The sequence below is a fragment of the Camelus dromedarius genome, chromosome 7, assembly GCF_036321535.1.
Source record: "Camelus dromedarius isolate mCamDro1 chromosome 7, mCamDro1.pat, whole genome shotgun sequence".
In the NCBI taxonomy this organism is placed as follows: Eukaryota; Metazoa; Chordata; class Mammalia; order Artiodactyla; family Camelidae; genus Camelus; species Camelus dromedarius.
In genome coordinates this window covers 22,302,679-22,318,623 of record NC_087442.1, presented here as the reverse complement: position 1 = coordinate 22,318,623, position 15,945 = coordinate 22,302,679, and the positions used below count along the sequence as shown (strand labels likewise).

The 15,945-nt window shown below is 39.2% G+C and overlaps 1 protein-coding gene and 1 pseudogene across 3 annotated transcripts in view; one reads left to right on the top strand and one right to left on the bottom strand.

Annotated features, from left to right (window-relative positions):
- The window catches only part of GRM8 (glutamate metabotropic receptor 8), a 676,464-nt gene that overhangs the window by 468,440 nt on the left and 192,079 nt on the right, over positions 1–15,945 (bottom strand). The gene's annotated exons all lie outside the window — the stretch shown is intronic.
- LOC135321733 (ATP synthase F(0) complex subunit C2, mitochondrial-like) overlaps positions 1–15,945 on the top strand; it is an 86,178-nt pseudogene that overhangs the window by 29,306 nt on the left and 40,927 nt on the right.

The window sequence follows — 15,945 nt, the reverse complement described above, 5'->3', positions numbered from 1 at the left end:
AAGTTTTCTGGACTAAATGCCACCATTTTTTTTTAAGGTGGGAAATACATTACAAAATTAGATTCAGATTAGAATAAACACTGTAAAATAGAATGAAAAGATACGGGCCATTTTTCTCTCTCCTACTTTTTGGAGTATTTGTTTGTTTCCTTCTATTCCAGCTTTATAATTGAATTGAATTCTGATGAAACAGTATGTCACCCAAAACTAAGTCTTCTGTCTTAAGCAATTAATAATTGGCAACAATATTTAAATTGCACTTACCAGTTCTAACTTTGTTGTATAGGAACTAGCTGGCTCGCAGCCCAAACATGATAGTGATTGATAGTTAAAACCATGTTTGGATATTCTTAGAATAATACCACTTATTATCTTTCTCTGCATTAATGGTGGGTTTTTTTTCCAACATAAATTGGATTATGGCTGCCTAGATAGATCACTGCATGACAAATATCTGAATTCTAAGTAATCTTTGAAGCAACAGTTCTTCCACTGTAACCTGTAAGGATCTTCTAGATATTTGGAGGATTTGTCCAAACCTTAATTCATTAGAAAATGGAGAAATACTTAAAGGATACAACAGAGTTTCTCCTGCAAATGTTAGTTTCTAATATAAAATACAAAAATAAAATGAAATGACTGTAATGACACTTTATCCAACTCAAAGCACCATCACCCACCTTTGGCAGAGGAAGAGATATGAAGAGAGAGTGGGGAGAAGGGTGCAGGGGTGGAGGGAAAGCAAAGAATTCAGTCACTGGCAAAAAAAGTGAGTGAGACCAAATCGAGCCCACAGTTTCCAATATCATTTCTTCTAGGAAGAAGCATGTGAACCAGGAAAGAAAGACATCAGTGACTGAGGATTTTTTTTACTAGTCAATAAAATCCCATTGATTTTAATACAAGAATACTACATCCCTCTATACATTTTATTTCATCAATCACCTACATTTTACAGCTTTTTACCACCCCTAAAGGACAGTGTAGTACAGTGACCGGAGTTCAAAACCTAACTCTCCCACGTAATGTCTCTAAGCCTCAGTTTCCCCATCTATAAAATGGGAATAATAATATCTGTAATAGGATAACATGTTTTTAAGTGACTGGCAAAAAGCCTGCCATGAGATAGGCACACAATTTATGGCAATAACATATTAGATTTTAAAGGTTAACTGACTTTCTAGAAACCCCCCTGTGCCCTTACGCTTGCATGTGCTACTATTGTGAGTAGCCACACGATTCCGTTTAAAAGATACTTTTCTCTCTAATCCTGAGAAGGACTACTTCTTCCTTTATGCTTTCAGCAGTGCTTTGGCTTTCCAAGCTGTTTTCTTCATAACAGATTTTCTTTGCTTTTGTCATGGATTGCTTTCTTTATATAGAATGAAATTTAAATGTTGGTGAATTTTGTTTGTTCATCCATTATTTATAGTTTCTTACAATGGCAAAACATATTTTTAAGTCTTCATTATCAATTTATGTCAACACCCCTCCTGCTGTTTCTAGTACCACAGGGTCTCTATGCAAAGGGGACAAATGCTGAGAACACTTTCTACCTCTACAGAAAAAAAGACAGGTCAATTTCTAAACCTGGAAACGTGATTTTTAAACAGAAATTTCTCTTTCCAAATAGTCACAACCACTGGCCACCTTCTGAAATCTAAAACCATGATTATTTCTCCTTCAAGTTTTAAACTATTAATTTCACATTTCAAAGGAATGTTCGCTCAGAAGCAAAAGGCTTTGATCATTTCATCAAGTAAAAACTGTAAAATTGAATTCATGGAGACAGACCAAGAAACTCTCCTTGGCTGACAAAAAAAAAATTTCCAATTTAAATCCATGGTCATCCCTCATTCAGCATTTGCACAGCTCCACGGAATCTTGTTTGCTCATTAAAGTGAGGCCCTCCATAAATAGTGGGTCCCAATGTGGCTTTTCTATCTACCATAACATCAGAATATTAAAAACCATGACATCTGAAGGGCATTTTAACAAACGATTTGGTAATTCTTCTGAGATGTATTCCTGACCATGCTTGTGACTTCAAAATATCTCTGCATCTTAGAGAAGAATATTTCAAGTGTTCCTTTTGATATGAAAGTCTCTTCTCCAAGGCTAGGACTCTAAATAAAGTAGTTGTTTAAAAGGACGGAATTTAGTCAAATATGGATTTGGTTTTAAATCACTGCATGGCTAATCATTTGCTTGACTAAATTGATAGTTCCTCAAGTCTTAGATTTAGTTATTAGCACCTGCCACCTTCTACAGCATTTCTGGTGCATATTCTTGTGAGGATTAAATAAGGTAAGAATAATTAACAAGCCCAGCACAGGGCGGGGCACAGACTAAGCACTCAATATGTGGCAGCCATTAATATTTTAACAGTAAATGTTTTGCAATTGCTATTAAACTGAAAGGGAAAGAGAGCTGTCCAGCATTGGCCAGCAGGAGTTCCCAGTGTTTTCCCGATCTTTTCTCAAGTCATCGTTAATGATGACACCAACAATAGAAATTTAATACTTTTCTGTCTATTTTGAGAAAATAGAGCTAGTTGCTGTTGAATTGGTCTCCCTGCTTCCAGTTCTGCCCTCATTCTCTCCATTCTGCATACAGCCCTCAAAAATCATCTAATACGTACATCAGACCACGTCCCTCCCCTGAATGAACCCTGCAAAGACTTGACTTCATACCGAGAATAAAACCCAGCTTTGTCCTGTGGGCTACAAAGCCTCACAGGAACCAGCCTCTGTCCTTGTCTCATGCCACGTCTTCCCTCCTTCCAGTCACACTGGCCTTTTTCTATTCCTTGCCTTGGCCAAGCCTGTTCCCACCTCAGGGCCTTAGCACCTGCAGGTCACCTTTCCTTACAGAGCTCACCACTCGTGTCTTCATGTGGCCAGGTCCTTCTTTCTACAAAGATTTCAGCTCAGTGGGTACTTCCTCAGGGCAACGCCTCCTCACCCAGAATCTAGAAAATCTCTGTCTTGCCATCCCCCTGCCCCCGCATCTTACTCTAATATCCATTCTATTTTATTTGCTTCACTTCTCCCTATGACTTTTTTTAATGTAACCAATTTATGGAGACATCTCCACTTTTGGGGATATAAATATGAAACAGTGCCCCTAATAATGCCATGTCACCCACCACCTCCCCTTTCTCGAGAAGGAACAAGTCCCTTATGGCATCTTGGCCAAAATCCATGTCTTTTCAGCCACTTTGGGCTAAGAGCTGTCTCACTTGGATATTAAAGATTTGGCCCTCTTCATTTTCAAAAACCCATCACAAAGTTAACTCAAAGCTACTCTGTTCGTGTGCTAGACCACAGGATCTTACGGTAGACAGTGGAGTGAACACCATTCTTTTCACCCACTTCTTTTCTTTCCTTCAACTTTCTCAAACACTGGACTCTTAGAGAACCTCAGTCTCACCCACCACATCCAGGAGACGAAAAGAGTTCCATGAAGTCCCCCTCTCTCTCTCTCAGTCCTGTTTGACTTTTGGAAAATGACAGTATTTTCTCCCATCCCCTGCTCCACTAAAGCATGTCTCCATTCTGAAGACACCCCCAATGCTAGTTCACTCAGGGCCCTGCTCACCTGGCTTGAAGGAGAGGAAAGGCCCTCCTACCTCCATCACGGGGAGGGAAGGGGACAGCCAGGCTCTGAATGTGCACTCCTCGAATTGCTGATTCCCACCCCCTTCAAGTCTTCTCATATGAACTGGTGAGAGTGAGCGTATTTGTAAGGCTCATCCTTATTTGGTGCCTCTTAGTAAACACTGCTGGAGGGCTGTTCTGGGGAGCAGGAGTGCCTTGAATGTAGAGGCACGCTTAGTTCTTCAGGTCCTCAGCTCTGAGCCGAAGCCCCGGTTCCAGGGCTAAAGGGGGAAATACCACTGCTCTGTAATGGTTTGCTCTCTGTCAGTCTCAGCTTATTCCCTTGTCAATCTGCACCATTTTGGTTTACCCTTAGCACCCGGGAAAGCATTTGAAACCTAGTAGGCGCTCATTAAAGATTTGGTAAATGAATCCTGTTTTATGGACGCTTCTAAAATAAGAATTTACATCATAATGAAGCCCATAAGATACTGAAGAGCCATAGTGGTTTGAAATCAAAAAAATGTGCGTCCATTTTACGTATTTCTGCCCCATACAACAACAGAATAACCCCTTTTTTTCTTCATGGCATCCCCAATAGAAATGATGGCCCTGCCTCCTTTTTTTCTCCAAGCATCTCATGCTGCATGGATTCCAGACCCACTGATCACCTTGGCTGCCCTTTTTCAAGGCATTAATATTATATTTAAGAAGTGTTCTCCCCGGGGGGAGGGTATAGCTCAGTGGTAGATAGAGTGCATGCTAAGCATGCATGAGGTCATGGGTTCGATCCCCAATACTTCTGTTAAATAATAATAATAACAATAATAATAATAGCAATAATAATAATAATAATAATAAATAAGTAAACCTAATTACTTCCCCCAACCAAAAAAAAAAAAAATATTTTAAGTGTTCTACCAGTGAGGAGCAGTCAGACTAGCACTTCCTGAGAGCTAGATGCTTTTGTTCTGTTAATGCAGGTTACACTTGCATTAGTATTTGGGCATTTGCCATGTGCGGTAAATTTTTTTTAGCAGAGGGTCCACATAATTGGCTCATGATACAAGTGTGGTCAGTATACCTCAGATTTTCATTTTATGGACACATGTCATACCTTCACCTCCTACACTGGCTTAAGTGACTTTTTCACATGGAAATGTTCCATCTTACATTTAGCCCCATAACTTTTCTCCCTTTTGTTTTTGCCCTTTTGTTCTAGTCTCCAGAGCTTTTTATAAATCTGGATATCATACTGAAACATTCAGTTTGTTAGTATCTGCAAATATGACAAACGTATTTGCTATGTCTTCACTTAGACGCCAGTTTTTTCAATAATCTACAGAGAATGGAGCCGAGTCAGAGCTCTGGCATGTTCTAGGGGTGTCCATTCCGATGGTCACTTCTTGCACATGGTTGTTCACCCAACTGCAAATCCACCTCATCTACCTAATGTTGCCCTCTTGCAGATCACCACCACCTCTGCTTTTGTAAAATTCTAGAGCTTTTAAGAAATACTCTAGAGAAATAAAAATGTGGTATCTACAACAGTCCCACGATCTACAGGTAAGCTCACCTTAACCTCAAAGATATGTTTAAGTTCGTATGATATGTATACAGCTTGTTTCTTTTCCTCATAAAAAGAACCAGTGAATTCGTTTCTAAACCATCACAGACTATTCTGATTAACATAAATATTGCTGTTCTGAGCTTCCAAAAATCTTTGTACCTTTTTGAAAATCTGGATTGTCTGTCCATCTTCATGCTCCTCTTAAGCTCCATAAATGCTTGCAGAACTCCCCTGCCCCCCATTTCCAGGGTCAAATCTTCATATTCCTTTAGTATTGGGGAAGTTCTGTCTGAGCCCAGAGCACTGACGATGCGTAGACTTTCTTCCATTACCTCCTCATCTCTCTTAAGAATTGTATTAGTCATCTCAGACTGCCATGACGTACCACAAACTGGGTAGCTTAAACAACAGAAATTTGTTTTTTCACAGTTCTGGAGGCTGGATGCCCCAGAACAGGAGGACAGCATGGTTGGCTTCTGGTGAGGACTCTCTTCCTAGTTTGCAGATGGCCTGTGACATGACAGAAAGAGACAAAAGCAGAGCAAGCTCTCTGGTGTCTCTTCTTACAAGGGCACTAATCCCATCATGAGGGCCCCACCCTCATGACCTCATCTAAACCTAATTATCTCCCAAAGGTCCCACATCCAAATACTATCACACTGAAAGTTAGAGTTTCAACCTATGAATCTTGGAGGGATATAATTCAGTCCACATCAGGAATTAACTAGTTGTTCATATTATTTATATTACTTGGCCTGCCCTTTCCCAACTTGAAGATGATTTGCTCTGCTGGAAAGCATGAAATAGAAGAAAAGTAAGTTTTGAGTTTTCTTCCTTTTCTCCATAATCTATCTTGTTATACCAGCATCTCTAAGTAGTGAGCCTATTCCTTCATTATTTCTTATTCTAAATTTAAAATCTTAAAAAAAAAAAAAAAAGACATTTTACAGTCCAGCATTTTTCAAAGCTACAGTTTCAGAGTCCAGCACTGTGAGCCCGTGTCAACACCACTGTGCTCCTCCCAGGAACTTAGACCTCACAGACAAGCTCTGACAGGTCTCACCCTTTCTGCTTCAGCATTTCCCCTGATTGCACATCCCTACTTCTTCCAGGATTCCTGCCAGTCAAACCTATCACATCCAACTCATTTTCACTGTTACTTGCCTGGCCTCTAGCAGCCTTTCAGAAAGACAGTGCTTCACCTCTGCCCATCACTCACCCAGGATGCACTCTGCAACACCTGAGTTCTGCAGGCTACCACCAAAAACACTCTTCCTACCATCTTTCTAACAATGCTTCTTAATGAAAATTGAAGCCATGTACCTTGTGAAGGTTCATTTACAGCCTCAATTTAGGGTACTTAAGAAAATCAATAGTAATCTTAATTCCCACTGGAGATAAATAGCCCAAATCTTTAACTATGCATGAACATGGGAAATTTAAGAAAATATAAAAAGACCATCTAGCCCTCAAATCATCTGTTCCTGTCTCAGAACTCCACTTTTCCCAATTTGGATGGCATCCAGATCTGGGTATGAGAGGGGATGAGAGAAAGCACTTGTGGTTTTTTTTCTATAAGGTGAGAAGGATAAGAGTTTACTATTTTTAAATTTTGGTTTTGCTTTTTGTTGTTGTTGTTGTTTTATTTCTACCAAAGGCTGAACTGGGACAGATCTTTGCTGTACAATCTGGAGAGCTTTGATCCAAAACGTCTCTCAAAAGCTATTGTAAATATCCCTAATCAGCAGGGCTCTAGAAATTACCTTAAAGCCTTTCTTTTTTTTTTTTTTTTTTTTTTGCCAATATGGTAAATTGTTTTAAATATATTTTCTTGACCACAGTGAGAGTAAGCATTGTTCACATGTGAATTATCTCCACATAGTTTTGTGCTTTTATCTGCTAGATGTTGTTTTTAATTGAATGTAGAGATAATTTATTTATATTCAGTAATCCCTTTTTTGGTATATGTGTTTCAGTTTTTGCCTCCTAGTCTGTTGCTTGTCTTTTTACTTTTTTTATAATGTTTTTCCTACCCAAAAATTGTTAAAATATTCTTCTACGTCAACTTCAAATTATTTTAACCTACAGAACCAAGTAGCATATGCTTTGATCCTATTGAAAAACAATATACTCTTTCTTCAGCCTCATCTTCCATGAACTAAAACTTTTTTTTCCCCTGTTTTTCCCAAAGTTCTATATTTTAGCCTTATATCATCTTTGAGACTGCAAATAATCTCCATGGCCCTTATGTCAGATTTTAACACCTGTATCTCTAATAATATTAATTATAATTATAGCAATATCAAGCATTCATTGAACCTATTATGGACCATGGACTGATCTGGCTATTTTATCTGCACCACCTCATTTAAGCTTTACAAAAATTCCATTTTATAGATGAGGAAACTTAAGATCAAATAGGTTAAGTAGTTTGCTGAAGGTTGTGCAAGCCATAAATGCTGGAACCAAAATTTAAACCTAAGAACTTGGGTTTTCTGTCTCCAAAACCCATGTGCATAATCAGGGCATTTTATTAACTATAAAAAAAAAATGTGCATTTCTCCTACAAACCTCTAGCTAGAAAGGACTTTCCTAAACATTAAACCACAATTTCTAAGTTTTCAGAAGTACAGTACTGATGACCCACAGAACCATCCTCCCTCATATAAATTCTGGACACATACATTAAAAAGAATAGACCCCATTAATAATGAAAGCTAAAAATCACATGTGTAAACACATTGCTTTTAATCTACTCAATTATTTCCCCATAAGCACTAACTGTGCATCACAAATTATGCTGTCTAGAAGACATACCACAAAACTTAAAGCTTGGAAGATTCATTGCCATGGTCTAATGGAATAGTTTTCTAAGAGAATGAAAATTCTGAACTTCCAAGATGGAATGTTCCTATTCACTGTTTCCTCATTCCCTTAGTCAAATTGGAGGTGGACACAGAAGGCGAGCTACACAGGGACACTGCTGCATAATTAATTTGCACATCTCTTCATCAGTTACTCATAAATATATTTTATTCTCATGCACTTTAATTCAGGAGCTGCAAACTGGCATTGCTCAGAAGCCAAAATCAGTCTGCCGAAAAGCCTTGACTGTTCTGCACAAATGAGTGTACCTTCTCCAGTTGGCCAGGAGCAATACTATTCCTTCCTGTATCACACTTGATCTGATGTAATACATTTATACATCTGGCCCCTCCTCTAGAAGCATTTGAGTTTATAGTCCCTAAACCGATCATGTGATTGCAAAGACAGTGAGAAAAATGCCCATATTAAAGACCTTATAATCTGAGCCTACTACAGGCATTTTACCCCCGAAATAAACTTAAGAGGTAAAGCCACTATCCCAACTGTACAATCAAGAGTCACTCTGCCCTCCTAACCCTAATTCTCCCTGCTCCTTCTCCTGTCCTTCTCCATAACAAGCCCAGAATGGCAAGGTTAGTACTTTGTACTTGTTGTTGACTCAAGCTCAGACCAGGAGGCTGCAGAGTCTGATTACAAAATTGGTTACACAATCTACGTCACAGAGGTACATCCCTGACCTTCCATAAATCCAGTATTTCACCGTGCAGTGTATGGTACAAGTTCCAGGGGATAAAAGCAAAATTGCACTCACTCCATCCCTCGCATAACCTTGAACACTGCTGTAGAGTGGATCATGGAGACAGAATTGGATTTTTGGAAAAGAAAAGAACTGAATATCCTAAAAATAGCACTACTGTTAAGTAAGCCCACAAAACTCTGAACTTTCACTCAAGTCATTTTTAAAAGTGCTTGGTTAAGGTGAGTATGGGGAAAAAAAATATCTGCAGAGCTTTAAAAGTAGAACCTAGGTGGTTATGGTCATAAACTAAAGCAGTTTGGTTTAGTTCAGTTTCCAGTGAACAGTCAGGCAAAGAACTTTAGCTTTCAAAAAGAGATTTCAAATATATCTTTTTAAATCATAGAAATAATGTCAATGTTGGAAATATTTGCTGAGCTGTATTTTAGACAGCAAGTGATAGTCCATAAAAAACAATTCTCTTCTCACAGTGGGGCCGAAAGTCAACAAAACAAGGCTGGACAACACTAGGGGCTCAGATTCCTTGGATGATCCCATCAAGTCATTTCAAAGCCAATGGATTATAATGATATTTGCATTGTTAAGGCTGTGTCTATATGATGCCAGCAAACATTTGATTAGGTCGATGCCCTCAAGCAACCCATCAATTTAGTGAAACATTTACTCAAGCCCTTGTTGTTTGCCTACATTAACTGAGTGATTGACTGGCGTGTTTCATCGTCTGATCACTTTGCTGTACCATGTCTGCTCTCCCTGGTCTCCTTTGGTGACTTGGAGCAGTCGCTCACAAATCTCACTTCCCATTTCTACAATCTGCAGAGTCATTACCTAGTAACAGGTCTATCTCCGTCACTACACACTGAGCTCTTGGCTCAAAGGGCACAGGCAGCTTCCTTTCCATCTTCTACTTTCAGAGTCTTTTTCAGTGTTGGGGTCTGTATAATGTGGGGAATCAGTCCATGACATGGCTATTGGCAAGCTGCCTTTGGGTTGTAATAGGAATCTGTCCCATTTCTTAATCCCTAAACATTATTTGTTTCATCCTATCTGGAGGGCCCTATAAAAAATGTTAGTTAAGTGCTCCCCTCAAAGATGCTGCACTGTTTCCCGATGGGGAATGGTCACCTGTCAGATGACTCCTCTACTCTGTTCTCTCCACGTGAGCCTTTCCCTCTTCCAATTTCATAGGCCACACATTCCACAAAGTTTTCTATGACAATCTGACAGGTATTTTCTCCTTCTGACTTCCTCTACTGTTTACCCCAGATATTTGAGCATTCAATTAAATCTTCTGGCTTGCTCTGTATTCATCAGTATATTTTTTGTGTCACCTACAAAAAAGATTATCAAACTCTTTGGGATTTGGACCAGTATATCTGTTAAGCTGTTAAACTGTGTCCAAAAGTTATGGAGGGCTTTTTGGTGGTCAACTGAATAATAAATGGTAAGTAAAAGCTGCTCAATGTTCTTTATTTCACTCAGTTGGTAAAAGGACATCTAATATATTAAGAAAGTCAGGCCTGGAGAAGTTAAGGAGCATGGTTATGATGATACAGATAGTAAATCTCCCTTGGATCCATCTTAGTGGAAGTGGGGAAATTTTCTGTCCAGGCATATATTCTAACAAAAGCTCCCCAGTTTTCCAAAGAAGGTGTTTACCCTTTCCCTAATATAATTGTTAAGGCATTTGAGTCTTAACATAGAGTCCATGATCTTAATGCAAACGCATAGCTACTCAATATGTCTCATCATCTAGGTGGAAGGAGTCCTTTATCTGACAAGACTGTTTGAGGCACATATATTCTCCACATGCTAGAAAATCTACTGCCCTCTGCAAAAGCAAGAGAAGCAGGGAACTGGGCTGTTGGACTCCCACGGTATCAATCCATTAGGGTCACATATTTGGCTGTTATTGACCAAACCAAATGGCAACTTGACAAACAGCAACCTCTGTGGGATTCAACTATGGGTCCACAGTTAGGAGGTTGTGAAGACAGTTACACTGCAGGGTGCCTTTCATTAAGATTCTTGAGAGAGGTTCCTTTCTGATTTCAGTACCAAGGACAGAACTTTCTTCCAAAGCAATAGTTTTATCTTTTCTTATGGACCCTACGGCACTTTTAACAAACCAGTTTTCCCTTTTTGGTTAGAGCTGAATTTGTGACCTATCCTAAGCAAGTAAACAAGTTTTATGGTCATGTTCTTTTCCCTAATTCTATTTAATGATCGCGTTTACTTCTCCTTTTCCCCCTGCTTTAATTTAAAATAGGTAAACAGAAGGATAAACCCTCAGAGAGGAGACGGAATACTGCTTACACCTCTGCTTTTCTCAGTCTTCCCCAGTCCCAACCATTAGTGCTTTCATGCCCTTCTCTACCCCTTGCTCAACACCATCAGCTCAAAAACAGATTTTTAAAAAATTTTTACATGATGGTGAAATGGTTTTTTAACCATTTTTTCAGTCATAGGCCTCTTTGCTAAAAGCATAGATCTCTCCAGAAAAATAGACACCCCCATCCACAATGCTTGAGTGCATATCCAGGAGCTCTTGAACATCTGAAGTTGGACCCTGGTCCTTGGATTGCAGGAAATAAACCTTTGCTTGAATGAATGCACAAGCTCCAGAAGCAGCCTCCCAGGACTTGCTGAAGCCCTGCAGAATAGGGGCTCACTGAATTTTCCAAGCTCTGTCAGCAAGGCAAAAGCCCAGGCCTCCCACTCATCTAAGTCCCCCAAACCCCCCCGCTCCTACTTCTTCCCTCTCTGCCAAAGACTATGAAATGATAGTCCCTTCAGCTCTTCTTGCTATGTCCTTAACCCACTTCATGCCAAAACCTTAACTGGCATCTTAACAACACTACCTGCCTCCTTTTTCTCAAAGCATGACTTTCTGCTGTGTCTACTAGCCCCAGCCTCAGGTTCCAACTGCCTCATGACTTCAACAGAAGTAAGCAAGGAGCTATCAGGACCTCATAAATGAGAGGACAGAGAGACAGACAAGGGAATTTCCAGAAGCAGAGACTGAACAAGAGTGTCTCAGCCCCACAGAGCACAGGGCTCCCATGGAACCATGGCTAGACAGATGCTGAATTCCAGTTATGTGTGTGTGTGTGTGTGTGTGTGTGTGTGTGTGTGTGTGTGTGTGTTTAAAATTACACCATACATACTACCAGCAAAATCTGCCAACTCTGATGTGTTTAATATATACCTAGGAATTAATAAAAAGAAGAAAATCTGAAAAAATGCCTTGACTGTGTAAAAGAAATGGCAATTACAGTTATATACGAAATATACTTACCATTTATGACTAATTACCATAAGCAAAATAAGTAGGATGGCAGTATGCATATATATTATTAATTTTATTATAAATTGCATTTGATTTGCATGCTAAAAGTTGTTTCCTGTAAGTTGGGTCTCAAGATTTGCTGCTTACAATTTCCAGCATTAAAGGAGACATTGACAGGAACCATATCTTATACTCCCTTTGTTTTTCCCTTATCATCTAAATAACACAGCAAGCGATGCCTGGAAATTAATAATCTCACTATGGGGATCAGAGTTTGCATACATATCTGAAACCATGAGAGAAAAATCTAAGACAATACGTGAGAAGGTTACAGGACACATAATTTACAGAAAAGTGGAGATGATTTGCAATAATCTGGTTTTAAAGAAAGTGGGTTTTAAACTTAGCTGTAAAGAAAATCTAGCATAGGAATTTGGTGGAAGAACATTCCAGTCTAGGCAGAAAAGTTGTTTTCTGTGACATAGAAAATAGTCAAGCCTTTAAAGAACTCTTTATTTCATATTAATGTACCCATTACGTTATAATGAAATAAGCTTTGAATGAACTCTTATAAAGAAGAACTTTAAAACATTATTTTATTTATTTACCTATAGAAATATATATTCATATCTTGATGATTAATTTTTTAAAAAGCCAGTGAAAAATCCAGAAGCCACAAAGCTGCCTCTAAAGCTTAATTAATAATAAAAATAATACATTGTTAAAGTGGAATAACAAAATCATCAATGGTGAATGACACAACCAAATTTTATATTCCTTGCTTATATAAAGTAGTAGGTTGAGGAAAACTATTTCTTCATCTTGGTTTGTCTACCAAAATAATGACTGCTTGGTCAGAGAACAACTAAAACGAATGATAGTTGTTAGTGAATTCATGTAATCACAATAACCATAGCAAAATTTATTATTATTGTACATAGTGAAAGTGAGTGAAATGTATGAAAGTCTGAGTTAAAGCCGAAGACTTTGGGAACTCACCAAAACCACTAGTGAACAAGAGGCGCTCTTACTGCACCTGCCCTAGCGCCCCAGGGGCTTAGCAAAGTCACCGCACTGCAATCTGAGCCCCACAAGACCAGCAGGAAGGCTGGGTGTGTCGGCCCATGTCCTCCAAAAAAGCAAACACCAAGGCAGGATTACATGTGAAAGAATTTTTTTTAGGTGTTATAGGCTGAATGGTGTCCCCTCAAAATTTGTATGTTGAAGTCCTAACCCCGGGGACCCCAGAATGTGACTGCATCTGGAGATATTTAAAGACACCAAAGAGTTTTAAAGAAGTTAAAAGGTCTCTAAGTTAAAATGGGATCATTAGGATGGGCCTTAATCCAATAGGACTGGTGTCCTCATAAGAAGAAATTAGGACACAGACATAGGAGGAAGACCACATGAAGACACATGGAGATGACATCTCCCAGCCAAGAAGAGAGGCCTCTGGGAAAAAAAGAAAAAAAAAGGCAGCCCTTCCTGAAACACCATGATCTCCAACTGTCAGCCACCAGAATTGCAAGAAAATAAATGGTTTGCATGGCAGACCTAGCAAACTAAAACATTACGGAAAACTCCTATAAGAGGGAATGAGGGAAATTAAAGAAGACTTTAAAAAATGGAAAGATATTCCATGCTCTTTGATTGGAAGAATCAATATTGTTAAAATGGTCACACTGCCCAAGGCAATCTACAGATTTAATGCAATCCCTATCCAATTACCCAGGACATATTTCACAGAACTAGAACAAATCATAATAAAATTCATATGGAACCATCAAAGACCTAGAATTGCCAAAGCATTACTGAAGAGAAAGAAAGAGGCTGGAGGAATAACTCTCCCAGACTTCAGACAATACTATAGAGCTACAGTCATCAAGGCAGCATGGTATTGGTACCAAAACAGACATATAGACCAATGGAACAGAATAGAGAGCCCAGAAATGAACCCACAAACTTTTGGTCAACTCATCTTTGACAAAGGAGGCAAGAATATACATTGGAATAAAGACAGTCTCTTCAGCAAATGGTGTTGGGAAAACTGGACAGCAGCATGTAAAACAATGAAGCTAGAACACTCCCTTACACCATATACAAAAATCAACTCAAAATGGATTAAAGACTTAAACATAAGACAAGATACAATAAACCTCCTAGAGGAAAACATAGGCAAAACATTATCTGACATACATTTCAAAAATTTTCTCCTAGAAGAAATAAAAGCAAGAATAAACAAATGGGACCTAATGAAACTTACAAGCTTCTGCACAGCAAAGGAAACCAGAAATAAAACAAGAAGAAAACCTACGGAATGGGAGAAAATTTTTGCAAGTGAAACCGACAAAGGCTTGATCTCCAGAATATATAAGCAGCTCATACGACTCAATAAGAAAAAAATAAACAACCCAATCCAAACATGGGCAGAAGACCTAAACAAGCAATTCTCCATGGAAGACATACAAATGATCAAAAAGCACATGAAAAAATGCTCAATATCACTAATTATCAGAGAAATGCAAATCAAAACTACAATGAGGTATCACCTCACACCAGTCAGAATGGCCGTCATTCAAAAATCCACAAATGACAAATGCTGGAGAGGCTGTGGAGAAAGGGGAACCCTCCTACACTGCTGGTGGGAATGCAGTTTGGTGCAGCCACTATGGAAAACAGTGTGGAGATTCCACAAAAGACTAGGAATAGACTTACCATATGACCCAGGAATCCCACTCCTGGGCTTGTATCCAGAAGGAAATCTACTTCAGGATGACACCTGCACCCCAATGTTCATAGCAGCACTATTTACAATAGCCAAAACATGGAAACAGCCTAAATGTCCATCAACAGGTGACTGGATAAAGAAGCTGTGGTATATTTATACAATGGAATACTACTCAGCCATAAAAACTGACAACATAATGCCATCTGCAGCAACATGGATGCTCCTGGAGAATATCATTCTAAGTGAAGTAAGCCAGAAAGAGAAAGAAAAATACCATATGAGGTCGCTCATATGTGGAATCTAAAAAACAAAAACAAAAACAAACAAACAAACAAAAACAAAGCGTAAATACAGGACAGAAATAGACTCACAGACAGAGAATACAGACTTGTGGTTACCAGGGGGGTGGAGGGTGGGAAGGGATAGACTGGGATTTCAAAATTGTAGAATAGACTACACTGTATAGCACAGGGAAATATACACAAAATGTTATGATAACTCACAGAGAAAAAAATGTGACAATGAGTGTGTATATGTCCATGAATAACTGAAAAATTGTGCTGAACACTGGAATTTGACACAACATTGTAAAATGATTATGAATCAATTAAAAAATGTTAAAAAAAAAAAAAAAAGAGGGAATGAGGAGGGAGCTGATGGAGGCTGGGAGGACCCTCAGCCCACAAAGCTGGTCTGACCTTGAGTGAAAGAGAAAGAGAAGGAAGGGTGGATGGAAAGTCTGAGACAGTAGCGGGGCCTAGGGCAAGTTTGTGAGGCCATAGAAGACTCCTATATCTCCCAGGAAGGGGCTGCCTTGGTTCCCCTGCCATGCTTGGTCACTGGGGGAGAACATCTTACAGGTAGCATTAGTGATGGATCTTAGAGCACAGCAACTGGATTTGTCAGCTATGACACTCCTACATCTGGAGGTCTGAGCAGTGCAGTCTCATGGCTGGAAGGCCTCCACGGGTCTGGACAGTTCAGGAAGGCTCTTCCAATCAATCAGACAACACAAATGCCCATAGACAGTATTCCAACTTGGCTACCACGTGAAGTTCGCAAACATTCTCTTTTCCCTTCAGACGCAAATATTGTTCCAGGCCCTACAGAGTGAAAAACCAATGTAGTCAGACGCCATTGACTAAAGAATTCTGGCCACATGGAAAATACTTGTCC